General features: G+C 44.1%; 1 protein-coding gene across 1 annotated transcript in view; it reads left to right on the top strand.

Annotated features, from left to right (window-relative positions):
* The first annotated feature begins 4,645 nt into the window (after positions 1-4,645).
* PAK5 (p21 (RAC1) activated kinase 5) overlaps positions 4,646-16,422 on the top strand; it is a 265,152-nt gene continuing 253,375 nt past the window's right edge. The window contains exon 1 of the mRNA XM_080684532.1: positions 4,646-5,129. The gene's annotated coding sequence lies outside the window, so the exon portion shown is untranslated. The remainder of the gene's footprint in view (positions 5,130-16,422) is intronic.

Below are 16,422 nucleotides of genomic sequence, written 5' to 3'. Positions count from 1 at the left end.
AGCTTACATACGAGGCTTGTCTTGGGCAGTCACAAGATGGATCAATCTCTGCACACACCCTCCTGAATCTTAAAAGTATATCTAGAGGCCTTAACTGGGTCCAGATGGTCTCAATAATACCTTACTCTTTCAAGGTTGTATCCTTGAAACTGGCTCATAAAGGGGGAATGATGGGCAGAGGGTACATTCTAAGGACAAGGTAGGGGATAAGGGATCTCCAGTTATCCAGATCCAGCCTATGGATCAACAGGGGGTCATGTCCTCTCCATGACCTCCTCCAACTCCCAATTGCTGATTACAGGTTATTTTCCAATTTTAAATCTCTGAGCCATGGAGAAAGTCTATTACTTATTTAAAAATAAAGTTTTTGAATCCCTCTGACAAATCAATCCTGTTTTGTGTGTTCAAAAGTGATATATTTAATAAATGTATTAGCATGGTAGACAAAGTAATGTATTGCCCAGATCCCTCTTAAGTGAAGGACCAGTCTCCCCAGCTGCAGGGATAAGTGCCTTTAGCTGTTCTCTCCTTCAGGGATTGCCTCAGCTTCAGAGAGCTGCCTTGTCTCAAGTTCATGCCCTTCCAAGGCACCTCATACAATGACTGATATTAATATAAAAAGGACTGGACAACTCAAACCATCCCAGAACAACTTTGAAGGGTCATCCTAGCTCCAGAACTCCCTGGAGGGATAGTGGCCAAGACTGTCATTGGCCTGCATCATAGCTGAACTCCTACCACTGCCCACTCTTGCTTCCTGTATCTCCCACACACAGATGTTGGTTCTTAGTTACCATCCTGCCTGGTAAACTCTCAAGAAATTATATTATATAAAAAGAAAACCCTTATGACTTAGTGTAATGTAATATTTATAGAAATAGTCTTATTACTCATTTATAATGTTTACCTTGCCTAAATCATAAGTGAATTTGAGGCAACTAACAATAATCATAGTATTTAACCAGTAGGAACAACCACACAAACACAAGTTTTATCTATAACAGTAAAGATATTTTAAGTGATTAGAGCTCAGTATTCCAAAGCAAAATTTTAATTGATACCAAGCAATCACAGATAACAACACCTCTATAAAACATTTCCTGGCTTTGTATCTGTGCCAGCACACATAAAAGAAAGTGAAAAATAGAAAATATTTATGCAAATAAAGGTGAGGATGATGTGTGAGTGGTGGTGTGTTTTAGGATTACTTGTGTGGCTTAGAGAATAAAAGGATGGATTTAGACACTTCTATTCCTTTAACCAGAAAACAGGATACAATGTACCAGGATATATTTTTCCTTTATACGTAGGAATATTGAGGGAGAAAAGTAATCATTTGTTTATCATATGATTCCTGTTTTCATATGGCATCTACTACATTGAGGGTACTGAGTGAATGGAAAACAAACAAGAGGGAAGTGATTTTATATATATATATATATATATATATATATATATACACACACATACACACTGAGTGGTCAGATTATTATGCATTCAGAGATCATAATAATCTGGCCACTCCGTATATCCGTATATCTATCTATTTATCTATCTATCTATCTATCTATCTATCTATCTATCTATCTATAGATATATATGTATCTATATATATCCTATCTAATAAAAGAGTAATATGCAAATTGACCATCACTCCAACACACAAGATGGCTGCCCCCATGTGGTCAAAGATCCTGCCCCCATGTGGACACAAGATGGCCATCACAAGATGGCCAGCACGGGAGGGCAGTTGGGAGGGACCAGGCCTGCAAGGGAGGGCAGTTGTGGGCGATCAAGCCTGCAGGGGAGGGCAGTTAGGGGTGACCAGGCCTGCAGGGGAGGGCAGTTAGGGGCAAATAGGCTGTCAGGGGAGCAGTTAGGCATCAATCAGGCTGGCAGGGGAGTGGTTAGGGGGTGATCAGGCTGGCAGGCAGAAGCGGTTAGGGGCAATCAGGAAGGCAGGCAGGTGAGCAGTTGGGAGCCAGCAGTCCTGGATTGTGAGAGGGATGTCCAATTAACGGGCAGTTGGACATCCCTTGAGGGGTCCCAGATTGGAGAGGGTGCAGGCTGGGCTGAGGGACACACACCCCCGTGCACGAATTTTATGCACTGGGCCTCTAGTGTATATATGTGTGTGTATATATATATATATATATATATATATATATATATATATATATTACAGGCCTGCTGCATGAATTTGTGCATGGGTGGGGAGTCCGGCCAGCCTGGCCAGGGGGAGGGGACATGAGCGGTTGGCTAGCCTGCCTGTTGGCCAAACTCCTGGTTGAGGGGACAATTTGCATATTAGCCTTTTATTATATAGGATATACACTGAGTGGCCAGATTATTATGCATTCAGAGATCATTATAATCTGGCCACTCAGTATATCCTATATAATAAAAGAGTAATATGCAAATTGACCATACCTCTGCTATACCCGCAAGCCACGCCCACCAGCCAATCAGGAGTGAGTATGCAAATTAACCCAACCAAGATGGCTGCGGCCACAGAGAGAGCAGGAGGCTTGGGTTTCCCCAGTAATGGAGGAAGCCAAGCTTCCCTGCCACCCTGGCTGGCCCAGGCCTACACTCAAGGCTACAAAGTTTCCATTATAGAAGATAAATAAATCCCAACAAAAATGGCTGTGGCCATGGAGTGAGCAGGAGGCTTGGCCCCGCTGAAGGCTACAAAGTTTCAAGTATAGAAAATAAATAAATCCAAGATACCAGGGCCTCTGCTTGGGTCACCAGGGGGCGTGGCCGGCCTGCAAACCACCACAGGCCCCTCGCCAAGGCCGCCCCACACCCCAAGGGAACCCCCACCCTGATCCTGGACACCCTTCAGGGCAAACCAGCTGGCCCCCACCCATGCACCAGACCTCTATCCTATCTAATAAAAGAGTAATATGCAAATTGACCATCACTCCAACACACAAGATGGCTGCCCCCATGTGGACACAAGATGGCTGCCACAAGATGGCCAGCAGGGGAGGGCAGTTTGGAGGGACCAGGTTTGCAAGGGAGGGCAGTTGTGGGCAATCAGGCTAGCAGGGTAGGGCAGTTGTGAGGGGCCAGGCCTGCATGGGAGGGCAGTTGGGGGCGATCAAGCCTGCAGGGGAGGGCAGTTAGGGGTGACCAGGCCTGCAGGGGAGGGCAGTTAGGGGTGACCAGGCTGGCAGAGGAGGGAAGTTGGGGGTGACTGGGCCTGCAGGGGAGATAAGTTGGGGGGGACCGGGCCTGCAGGGGAGTGCAGTTAGGGGTGACCAGGCCTGCAGGGGAGGGCAGTTAGGGGCAATCAGGCTGGCAGGGGAGCAGTTAGATTTCAATCAGGCTGTCAGGGGAGTGGTTAGGGGGTGATCAGGCTGGCAGGCTGAAGCAGTTAGGGGCAAGCAGGCAAGCAGTTGGGAGCCAGCAGTCCTGGATTGTGAGAGGGCAGTTGGACATCCCTTGAAGGGTCCCATATTGGAGAGGGTGCAAGCTGGGCTGAGGGACACACACACCCCCGTACACAAATTTCATGCACCAGGTCTCTAGTATATATATATATATATATATATATCTCCATTAGTTAGAAAGCAGTTTAGAGTTACTTAGTATAATAGAGTACCAATAGATACAAACTCTTATTTTTAATCTGCTAGGACCAGACACCCTATCATAACTAGTTCATGAGGGTACTGTTCAGCATCTGAGGACAGACAAGGGTGTGATTTTCTGTTCCAAGTTGACTGGTTTTGTGTGTCTCTCTTTCTCTCTCTCACTTGTAACATAGACAGTGAATACTCTTGACAATTCCAGAGCCTTTGGCGTTTTGGGGGTTGGGAAGAGAGTGAATGTGAGGATTTAAGATGAATCACGAGATATTGCAAATCTCAGCTCAAACATCACTCAGCAGAAAGACCTGTCAGCTCTTGGTACATAATCACTCTGCTCGCATCAGTCTTTTTAGGTGGGTAAACCCAGTCTTAACCATTCCAAGTACTACCGATTGACACTTTGATGTGTAGTTTTAGTTTTTTGTCCCAGTTCAGGAAAGGCAGGGAAACAAGCCAAAGCAAATTGGTTTTGATTTGAGGAGAGGCTCAACTAGCAACTACTAGTAGTTTGATAGTCACCTAGCAAAGGGAGTATGGAGAGGTCAAGGAGCCCATATTCCCTTAGGCCTCCAATTCTGTCAGTACCCAGTTTGTGCTGGGTGCTCAGAGGCAAGCCCTACTGAGATTCCTCCCAGGGCGAGCACAGCAACCCCGGGGATGGGCTGGGGTGGGGGAGGGGGCACCTGCACTTGTTAGCAGCCACACATCTGTGGGGCCTCTGTGGATGCCAGAGAAGTTTCTGGGCTGGCTGATTGAAGGATGGCCCCTGGAGGTCACAGTGTGGGGTGCTCCAGAGTCTTGCTACTCAGCGTGGTGGCAGGACCAGGAGCATCACATCACCTGGGAGCTAGTTGGGCTATATCAGGCCCTAGGTCGGACCAACTGAAATCTAACCTGCATGTTCATTCATGGGCACATTCAAGTTTGAGAAACGCGGTTCTAGGCTATGGATAGAGGAAAAATCTGCCTCTCAGCCCCGCCCCCTCCCACTCTTAGCTCTCCTCTTAAGCAAAGCTCGCCCTGCATTGGTCCTGCACAACATTTCTGCAAAACCAGAGTGTGTGGGGTGGGGGCATGCAGAAGCTGCCCCCTCCGGGGAGGGCAGAGGATAGTGCGATTGGATGGGCGAAAGGAGGCTTTCTCCAGCCCGGCTCCGCTGTGAGTAGACACTCCCCCGACCCTTCCCCGACACCTCTCCACCCCCACCCCCTGCAGCTGCTCCCGCCTGCCTTCCGCCGGCTGCCACGAAAACCCGGAATAGCTGCGTGTGCTCACTGAAAGTCCTCCGAGGGGCGACGCCGGGCAGCTGGGCATGCTCAGTAGCTGGGGGAGGCTTGGGTGGAGAGTAGAAAGCTTTGGATCTGCTCCCCCCCACCCCTCCCAACGGCCTCGCGCACCCCTTGCCCCCAGCCCGTAGTAGTTGCCCAGCGTCCGCCCGTGGACACCGGGAACATGGCGCTCCCAGCCTTGTAGCAGCCCCGGCGGAGAAGGGGATGAGGTACCGCCGCTTCGCTGACAGCCAGCCGCCAGGTAGGCAGGCGCGCCCGGAGGGACTGCCTGGGTGGATCTGGGCGCGGGGAGGGGCGCTTGCGGGGATGTGCACGGCTGGGACCAGGGGCATCTTGCTTTGCCGCGAGAGGATGCGAAGCAGACATCTGTGACAGCGCGCAATTTGGCATCTCCTAGGAGATGTCAAGGGCTGGGGATCCTCTGGCGATCGGGGACCGCCCCCCGCCCCTCTCACACACACCCATGCGCTACCATCCAGACTGGGCTCTCCACGGGTCGAATAAAGGATAGTTCCTTTTGCTGGGTGGGAGGGCGTGGAAGAGAACCCCGGATCCATTCTTGGGAGTGCGCTGGTCCCCGGACCACTGGCAAGCCCAGTACCAGTTCTTTGTGTATATAGCCGTGCACGCCCGCCCGGGGGTGCCACGGTGCCTGCATCTCCCAAGGAGTGTTGGACATATTGCCAGGGCAGGATTCCCTTGTGGCTTTTGTCTCTTGGCAGGTGTGGACTGGAAGATGCAATAGCGGAGCCTTTATGGGGCTGTGTTTTTCTTTGTTACTCGCTTTGGAGTGTGTGTGTGCGCGCGTGGTGGGTTGTAATAGAGAGAGAGAACTTCTGCTCATGGCACGCGTGTGGGCAGAGCATGGAAGAGGATCTCGGTGCCAAACTCTTGTCAAAATTGAGTGCTCTGTAGGCCTCCTGGAGGGTAAACTTGAAAAGTCCAGAGATGAGTGCCCAGTTTGGAGAAGCGTGTTAGCCCTTCTTGAACCCATGTGTATATATCTGAAGCTTTAAACCTGGGACACAAGTTAATTCAACATTAGATATCAATTAAAGGAATGTGAAGGACTGGGGCTATCAGTGGTGGGCACTTTTAGGCCAAATTAATAAAGAAAAAAAGAAGTTGACACAACGCCAGAGGAAAGTGTCATAGTTAATAGTTGCTGATAGCTTAGAAGGCTGAATGTACTTAGGGGGCCATCAGAAAACCTGACATTCCACCGGGTTCTACCACGAAATAGCCACAGGGTCTTAGGTAACTCACAGAACCTCTCAGCGCACCCTTTCTCTTCTGGGGTCTGGTGACATGTAGACACTCTCACCTGAGTCCAGAGGGCTAGATGCTCTTCACAAGCCACTACGACACTAGAACCTATGAAACTGACACCCCATAATAACAGCTCTGTCACCTTATAGTGGTATATCTGTTATATTCAGCAGTACAACGCAGAGATGGAAATCAATTTAGATTTAGAGTATGCTTTTATTTTTTGCTTTATAATTTAAAGGATGGCCACCTTTGACTACAAAGTTTAGACACACTTCTCTCCATACATACAGTATTTATTTTGTGGTCTCCTTAGGTAGCAAAAATGAGTCAGTATCATCAAAATGAAATGGGGAATGCTTAAGGAAAATGCCTTTAAGGAAATTAAACTTGTAAATGTCCAATCTGATGATACCTTGACTTGGAATACATATGTGCAAAGCAGATGGAAACAGTACAAGTTGATGACAAGTTCATTGATATTATTGGTCTTAGCATAAAATGTTTCTGTTCCTGTGTGAATGGGTAGAGAATGATTGTACTAGGTCCCTGCAGTTTGTCATTTGGTAAATGAATGTGAATTTTAATTGCAGTCATTGAAAACACAATTTGGCACTGCCTCTCCTTCACTGTGTCAGAATTTGCTGAAATACTGCAGGTGTGAGAGGCAGGTGTCCTAGGGTGTGGTTTCATCTTGCTGATGAGACAGAGCTGAGTTTGAGCTCTGACTCTCTCATATTTAGATTTGTGATCTGGGGCAAGCTATTTAACTTTCCCAAGCCTCAGGTTCCTCATCTGTAAAAGAAACATAGGAAGACTTTAGATAAGTAACACTTATCTAAATGTATGTGCGTGTGGTGTGTTACTCATGACATAAACCACCAAGAAAACAGTGGTGACCATTATAAGAGGAAGGGAAATGGATGTTATTTAACCTATACTAGGTACCTTGTATCATGCTAGTCTGGTTCAAATATGCGATCTCATTTAATCTTCCCAATTGTATTAGTTTCCTAGGGCTGCCATAACAAATTACCAAAAACTAATTGTCTTAAAACAAAAATGTATTCTCTCACAGTTCTGGAGGCTAGAAGTCCATAATTCAAGGTGCAGCCAAGGCTGTGTGCCCTCTGAAGCCCCTATGGGAGGGGCTTTCTTGCCTCTTCTAGTGTCTCATAGCCCCAGGTGTTCCTTGACTTGCACCCGCATAACTCCAATCTGTGTCTTCATCCTCACATGGCAGAGTTCCTCCTTTTTATAAAGATACCATTCATATTGGATTAAGGGTCCACCCTAATTCAATATGACTTCACCTTAACTTGATCACATCTGCAAAGACACTGTTATCATATAAGATCACATTTATAGGTTCCAGTTGGACATGAATTTTGGGGGGACACTATTCAGCCCAGTATGCCACCATCCCTAAGATCTGTGTTGGAGGACTACTTTAATATTAGTCAGCATCCAAGCAGAAGGTAAAGTCAGAGTGGTATGGGCTCAGGAATGACTAAAGGTTATTTAAGGTTTAATTTATTTGAGGTTTAATTTACCCAAACATGGTAGGGAAGAGCAGCATTCAAACATACCTCATTATACAAATGTCACTTTCCTGGAAACCCAGACAATCCAGGATCTGAGTTTTGAAAAGGTAATATACCTAAAATATCCTGTCCCAAATAGATTTGTTAATGTTGCCTTCCTCTCTTTTTGCTACCCCACCAACACAATGCAAACAAAAAACAGAAATCTAAGTTAAACAGCAAAAATAACAACAGAAACAAAAATACCCCAATCGTAACACCTTTCTAATCTTTCTTATCCTGGTAAATGGCAACTCTGTTCATGGAGTTGCTTTAACCAGAAACTCAAGAATCATCTTTGATACTGAGGAGGAAACTGGTCTTGCAAGGTGTGTCAGGCCATAAAACTGTGAACAATGCACTGCCCTAGGAGCGGGGGTGGGGGTGGGGGGGGGGTGGGGGGGGGTGGGGGGGTGGGGGGGGGGAAGGGTCATTATTGCTGGCCCCAGGACAGATCATCGGATATGGCCTGGGGACCCCCAACACCTGGGGGCTTTCCTGTAGGCCCAGGAAAGGGGACAGAACCATATCTGCAACACAAAGACCCCAGAAGGTTATAAAAAGTGAAGCTCTCTGCATGTTTCTTTACTCTGATTTAAACATTATTCCCGGAGTCCACTAGTGTTAATAAACAGGGTCCCTCCCTTTTTCTAGGAAGCATGCTTGGTATTTCTTTGGTCTTCTGTAACAATACCTCCATTCCCTTTGTCTTCCATACCCAAAACCATCACACAGTCTTAAACATTCAGTCTTTCTATTCATATCTCTGAATATATCTTGATAGATTCTTCTTTCCATCCCTACCACCATCACCATCAAACTTCAAGTCCTCATCTCTCCACTGGATTATTTGTATAATTTTCTAGCAAGACCCCTGGTTCCTTGCTTCACCCCTCCGATACTTCATCCATAACAGGTAGGATCATGTCAGTCCCCTACATAAAATACATTCACTTTCTTGGGACAAATCCCAGAGACACTCAGAGTCTTGGGTACTTGGGCTGCCTCGTCTTGGGCATCTCTTCCTCTTGCTGCTGCCTTACTGTTCTGCTGTCTGTTTCTTGGATATCCCAGGCACTTGCCCCTTATACTTTGCAATTCAAGCTGTATTCATCCTTTGGGCCGCTTTGATCTCCCTTCCCCATAACCCAAATCTCTCACCACCCTGCTGCTTTTCTTCTTATTTTCTATTTATTTGTTTGGCTATTTAATGTCTATAAGCTCTGCGATGGCCGTTTATTTTGTATCTTATATGTAGAAAATGTTTAATAAATGTTTGATGAATGAGTGAAGGAATGAATACTCTTCCTCATAGCCATTTTTTTTTCTGGGCCATTTTAAATATCTGATTTTTTAGAAATTTTAAAACTTACTATGTTGTATAAAAAGAGCAATTAAGAACCTCATTATGACTTTAAAAGAGGAGTATTCTTGGCTTTAACAAAAGCATCTACTAAGAAGTGGTTTTAAGTGAGCAGTTAATAATTGAGTCCAAATATTTTCTGGCAATTGAGGATTTTGTAAAAATATATCAGTCAATCAACAAATATTACAGAAATATTTTGTTGGACATTTATATTTGCCATGATAGGCCCTAGGAAGACAATGGTGAACTAGACTTTCAGGCTTCTAGAGATTAATAAGTAACAATAATTAATAATCAATAACATTATTTATTAAATTTCTGTTATGCCCCAGGTTCTCATCAGTCCTTATCCCTACTTATTGCTATAGATAGCCCTCCAATATTTCTCAACACAGAATCTAATAAGATGCACAACAAATATTTGATGAATTGACAATTAGTAGCTAGCTACTATTATCCTGATATTTTAAAATAGAAAACATGTTTATCTGGGGAAAAGAGAATCTGTTCATATACATAAGGCCATGCAATTGCTTTCTGAATATATCTAGGTGGGCCCTGTTCTGTTTTAAAAGTCATCCTGCCTTTTGTCTCTGGGGTTAAAATAAGAGACAGATTGCTTTTTGTATGAGAACATGTACCTGGTGTCAAAATTCTTAGTAACCAGCTGAATTGTTTGACTTGTCCTATTTAATCCCAGTGAGAAGTGACAATGTTTCTCATTCAGAGCTCTTTTTGGCAGTTTTCAATAGCAAGACTGAGTGCCTGAGGGAAGTGAATGTACTTCAACACAGGAACACAGGTTACATTTGGGATTTCTAGGGTGTCCTCAATTTCATGTCATTTTATTTTTTTTGCCTAACAGTGGTTCTCAACCTTTTTAATGCCACGACCCTTTAATACAGTTCCTCATGTTGTGGTGACCCCCAACCATAAAATTATTTTCGTTGCTACTTCACAACTGTAATTTTGCTACTGTTAGTGAATCGTAATGTAAATATCTGTGTTTTCCGATGGTCTTAGGCTCTACAGCAGAAGCTCTCAACCTGTAGGTCGCGACCCACAGGTTGAGAACCGCTAGCAGGGTCACCTAAGACCATCGGAAAACACAGATATTTACATTATGATTCATAACAGTAGCAAAATTACAGTTGTGAAGTAGCAACGAAAATAATTTTATGGTTGGGGGTCACCACAACATGAGGAACTATATTAAAGGGTTGCGGCATTAGAAAGGTTGAGAACCACTGGGCCCTGAGAGGTGATTTTTAAAAACAAAAACAAAAATTGCTTAATGCATATGGTTAAGTATAACTTTTTACCAAAGTAATGAAAAATCAGGGATTGTGTCTTGATTTTGTTTAAAAGTGATGGATACACAATTGAATAAGTTAAAACCTAAAGAAACTAATAAGAGATTTTAGTAAGGTGATGGTTATGTAATACATGTTCAAAAAACAATGGCTACCCATAATGCCAGCATTTACCAACTAAAAATACAATAGAAAATGGTTCTGTCCATGAATCCACAAAAATATAAATTACCTAAGAAACATAGCAAATGTACATAAAACACTGGGGACTAATAAGAAATATCTAAAGACTTAGGAAACTATACAATTTTGCACAGACACATAAAATAAGAAACAAACAAATGAAAACATTCCTTATTCATGGGTAGAAAGATGAAAATGATGAACTGGTTATTTCTCCATGATTAATTAGTTTTATTGTATTAGGATTTGGGAAAACTTGAAAAAATGATTTTAAAATTTGTCTGGAAAAATAACTATATGATAGAAGTCAAGAAAATTTTGCAAAAGAATATATATGGAGTGGGTGAGTAATCTTTCCAGAAATAAAATATAATAATAATCTGATCATCAAGCTATAATCATTATAGCAGTGTAGTAGTACTGGTTAAGAATCAATACATAGCTCAATGGAATAGAATAGCCTGGAAATAGGCTCAGGTAGTTTTTGGATTAAAAAAAAAAAGTGATGGTAAAACCATTTTGAAATAGAGAGTATTTGACAAGAGTCAAGGAAATTGGCTAAGTATGTAGAAAACATTCAACTAAGAACTTCTAATTACATGACTCCCTAGACTGTTCCAAATAAACTGGAACGTTCACCTGCCAGGCAAGAAACAAAGCTAGAAGGAAATATTTAACCATTTCAGAGAAGGACTTTTTAGTATAAAGTTAATGAAAAGAATCACAAAGCAAAAGATAGGCTTAAATATATTTTAAACCTTTTCATGTAGAAAAATATAGTTTAAAGCAGAAAACAGTCATGGAGCAAAGTACTGACACCACGAATGACAGAACAGATAATGTAATAGTTACACTGAACTCTTGCATATTAATAAGTAGAAAATAACATCCTAATAGAGTTGTTTAAATATCTGAATAAGCAATTTAAAAGGGAGAAATAAAAAGGCTCATACACATCCTATATAATAAAAGGCTAACATGCAAATTGACTGAATGTGGAATGACGGGTTGCTATGACACTCACAGACCACCAGGGGGCAGACGCTCAACACAGGAGCTGCCCCAAGGTGGTTAGTGTGTTCCCACAAGGGGAGCGCTGTTCAGCCAGAAGCCAGGCTCACAGCTGGCAAGTGCAGGGATGATGGCAGGAGCCTCTCCTGCCTCCGTGGCAGCGCTAAGGATGTCCAACTGCCGGTGGACCTAAGCAGGTAGTCGGACATCCCCTGAGGGCTCCTGGACTGCAAGAGAGTGCAGGCCAGGCTGAGGGACGCCCTCCCCCAAGTGCATGAATTTCATGCACCAGGCCTCTAGTATTTAATAAATATTCCTACTATTAATCACATAAATGCAAATTAAAACAAAAGTGAGATACTATGCTTCACATATTAAACAGTGTATGTACTGTTATGTGTGTGTGTGTGTGTGTGTGTGTGTGTGTAAAATAGTAAGGTACTGACAAGGATGCAGTGAGAAGGATATTCTCATTGGTACTGGTAGGAGACTTACAGGATACAACCTTCCTGGAAAACAGTTTGAAAATATTTGTGGGAGCTTTTAAAAGTTCAAGTTATTTGACACACTATTTCTCTGGCTTTTTAAAAAATCCTCACCCGAGGACACACATACACATGAAGACAGAGAGAGAGAGAGAAAGAGAGAGAGAGATCAGTTGCCTTCCACGTGCGCACCCTGTTCTGAATCAAACCAGCAACCTTTCAGTGCACTGGACAACATTTAACCTACTGAGCCACTCAGGTCAGGCTATTTCTCTGGCTTTTAATTTTACTTTTATTTTAGTCTTTGCAGATACAGACAAATTTTATATACAGTATTATTTATATAATTTGCATAAAAGAAACAATAAACTTATGTAACTAAAAATTGGGGACTGGTTAAAAGTATTCAAAGGTTTCCAAATGATAGACTATTACATAGATGTTCAAATTGATTATTTCAAATATTATGTAATGACATGGAAAAACAATTTTAAGTGGAATTAACCAAATGCACTACTGCATTTCAGTATGTGTTCTGTGAAGTGGAAATATCACACAGACATATAAAAACTGGAAACCAAACAAAGTTAAGCAATGCCTGGGTGGTAAAAATTTGGATTACTTTTTTTATACTGTTCCAAATTTTTCAAAATTTAGTCAATGATGACATATCCTATCTAATAAATGAGTAATATGCAAATTGACCGTACCTCCGCTACACCCATAAGCCAAGCCCACCAGTCACGCCCACCAGCCACACCCACCAGCCAATCAAGAGCGAATATGCAAATAAACCCAACCAAGATGGCTGCGGCCACAGAGAGAGCAGGAGGGAGGCTTGGGTTTCCCCGGCAATGGAGGAAGCCAAGCTTTCCGTCTGCCCTTGCCGGCCCAGGCCTCCACTCAATGCTACAAAGTTTCAATGATAGAAGATAAATAAATCCCAACAAAAATGGCGGCAGCCACGGAGCTGTAGAGAGCAGGAGGCTAGGGTTGCCCCCAGCAATGGAGGAAGCCAAGCTTCTGCAGCCCTGGCCTGCCTTGGCCTCCGCTTAAGACTACAAAGTTTCAATTATAGAAGATAAATAAATCCAAACAGAAATGGCTGCTGCCATGGAGCGAGCAGAAGGCTTGGCTCTGCTCCAGGCTACAAAGTTTCAATTGTAGAAGATAAATAAATCCCAGATACCAGGGCCTCCACTTGGGTCACCGGGGGACGTGGCTGGCCTGCAAACCACCACAGGCTCTTCGCCCAGGCCACCCCATGCCCCAAGGGAACTCCCACCCTGATCCGGGACACCCTTCAGGGCAAACCAGCTGGCCCCCATCCATGCACCAGGCCTATCTAATCCTATCTAATAAAAGAGTAATATGCAAATTGACCATCACTCCAACACACAAGATGGCTGCCCCCATCTAGTCAAAGATCCTGCCCCCATGTGGACACAAGATGGCCACCACAAGATGGCCAGCAGGGGAGGGCAGTTGGGAGGGACCAGGCCTGCAAGGGAGGGCAGTTGGGGGCGATCAAGTCTGCAGAAGAGGACAGTTAGGGGTGACCAGGCCGGCAGAGGAGGGAAGTTGGGGGCGACTGGGCCTGCAGGGGAGGGCAGTTAGGGGTGACCAGGCCTGCAGGGAAGGGCAGTTAGGGGCAAACAGGCTGGCAGGGGAGCAGTTAGGCATCAATCTGGCTGTCCGGGGAGTGGCTAGGGGGTGATCAGGCTGGCAGGCAGAAGCAGTTAGGGGCAATCAGGAAGGCAGGCAGGTGAGCAGTTGGGAGCCAGCAGTCCTGGATTGTGAGAGGGATGTCCAACTGCCTGTTTAGGCCCGATCCTACCGGGATCAGGCCTAAACGGGCAGTCGGACATCCCTCGAGGTGTCCCAGATTGGAGAGGGTGCAGGCTGGGCTGAGGGACACCCCTGCCCCCCCCCGTGCACGAATTTCGTGCACTGGGCCTCTAGTTGTTTTATGAAACAGAATAAAACCCCACTATTTTACAAATATGGCAGTGATACACATTCAAGTTGTAATTATTCATTTATGTAACCAACGTTCATTGATTATCTCTTAGGTCAAGGGCTCTGCCAAGTATATCAGCATGAACCTTAGTTTGCATGCAATGACAGAAACTGTCTATCTTCAGCAAAGAGAATTTACTAGAAGGTTATGAGGTAGCTAATAGAATTGTCAGGATTGAGGGAGGTGGGGCAAAAACAATAACAACCATCACCAAAAGACAGGCTCAGAAGCTAAGCAGAACCTAGCCAGTTCCCTGGTCTAGATATCAGGAGCTAGAGAAATGACCAAGAACAGCCTGCTCAGGGCTGGGCCTCTGGTGGTTATACTTTGGGGCTTGCTCACCACACCCAGCCCACTTGGCATCCGAAAGGGGAGGGCACCTTGGTTAGCAGGCCCAGTGACCCTTTTACAATCAAAGAAGCAAGCAAGATGGAATGGGTGCTAAACAACCCAAACCAAATGAAAACAAAAAGACAATAATGGCCATTACCCAGAACTTGGAGGTGAACAGGATTGAGTAGCAGCCATCTGTCCCTCCCCTGTAGAGGGAGCAACCACTGAGATGTAGAACACAGATAACACAGGATTTGAGGTACAAGGGGCACCATAGTGCCCCACACAGGAGAAGTTGTTTGCTCCTGGTGTCAGCAGTGGCATTGTCCTAAGGAAGGTGACTTTTCAGATCTTCCTATATGGGCAGGGTTGTGGAAGGGGAGATCCCATTCTCAGGTGAGGCAAGAGCCAATGAACAGATTACCGGGAGGAAACTGTTTAGCAGAAGTAAGAGGTATAGTTGGGAAACAACTGGGGCACTCATGCAAGGTTAGGCTTCTTTTTATTCTGAATTAGCTGACATTTAGCAGGTCCTACCGTAATGTCGGAGTTTAGTCCACCAAGAATACGGGGCTCTTGGTTTAAAAAACTGTTGGTCCATAATACTAAAAAATCATCCATGGGCCAATGTGTATTCTTCCTATAGTTTTCATCCTAAGTAGGAAATATCTGTGGCTAACCAGGTAATTTAATGTGCAGGTTTGGGTTGCTTTGATAACTGTTTATAAACTTTTCCCAGAGGAAAGAAAACTTGCAAAGGGAAGGGAAAAGGGTAATTATTCTTCTGTTGCACTAAAAACAGAACAGAGAAAATCTTAAGTTACTAAGAGGGGGCCTTGTCATGGACACTGCATGATAAGGAGCTGAGCCGAGCTAAAGCCTTCTGCACCTAAGAGCCCATGTGCCACCTTGGCCCCCTCTGGGTCCTGTTTCCACATACCCAGGACCTTGGACTCCCCAGCTTATAAGGCTCATGGGCCCAAGTGGGGCTGAGGAAAGACTGATAATGGGAGTTTGGACTTACAGATGTTGTAGTCCACACACAAGTCCTGGAGGCCAGGGTAGAAAGAGCAAGGGGGAGGGGCAGGAGGTTGGATTTCCTTATTTTGTCATGTCTGAAATTCAAGAATTCTATATTTAAACCTGGCTTGTAGGTTGTTATGGAGGCATATTTGTTAGAGTAGGGACATGGCTCATACTTAATAATTTTAGCTTGAATTATCATATTTAAATATCTAAGATATATAATAATCAGGACTCCATTTGTGTTCCATTTGTGCTCTTGCCTCCTCAAATGTTAGGATCAGGCCTGCTTGGTAGCTATTTTAGAAAGAAACACTCAGTTGTTCACACACACATACACACACACTTTAGCTGCTGTGCAACAGCAATGTAGATTATAAGAAAAGTAGACTATACTGAGATTATAGATAACATATTGAACAAGATTTTTAAGCCCTTATCCACCTATTTGACATGTGTATCTTAATTAGTCTTCATAGAGCTCTATAAAATAGGTCATTCAAAGCAATATATCATGCAGGTTAAACAGGGTAACAAAGAGCAGTCAAATCCTGGCTCATCTGAATCCCATTGTCCATCAACACTGTGCCGTATGGCAATTCAGTAGGTGAGAATAGAAACTTTGTTTGGAGTCCTTTCAACCTTCAATAATCTAAAAATTGCTGGTTTAATCAACCCACCTTGACTCTCAAATCCTCTGATTCAGCATTTCTCTCCATGCAAATTTCCTCATGAAAGGAAAGTAAATGCATTGACTGCTTGGCTGTGTTCAGTATTATGATTAACTGAATGATCAAAGCCAAAAATCAATATTCAGTGGCTTGTATAAGAAACAAATTTAGCTTTCTCTTTAAAACAGATGTCAGTTATAGGAATGCTTCTGCCAGTTTTCAAAGGCATTGCCATCTGTGTCATTGGTGATGAAGGTAAATTGGCAACGGAGAGTAT

The sequence above is a fragment of the Plecotus auritus genome, assembly GCF_963455305.1.
Source record: "Plecotus auritus genome assembly, chromosome: 8".
Lineage (NCBI taxonomy): Eukaryota > Metazoa > Chordata > Mammalia > Chiroptera > Vespertilionidae > Plecotus > Plecotus auritus.
The sequence above is the reverse complement of the archived record's forward strand: the minus strand, read 5'-3'. Positions and strand labels throughout refer to the sequence as shown.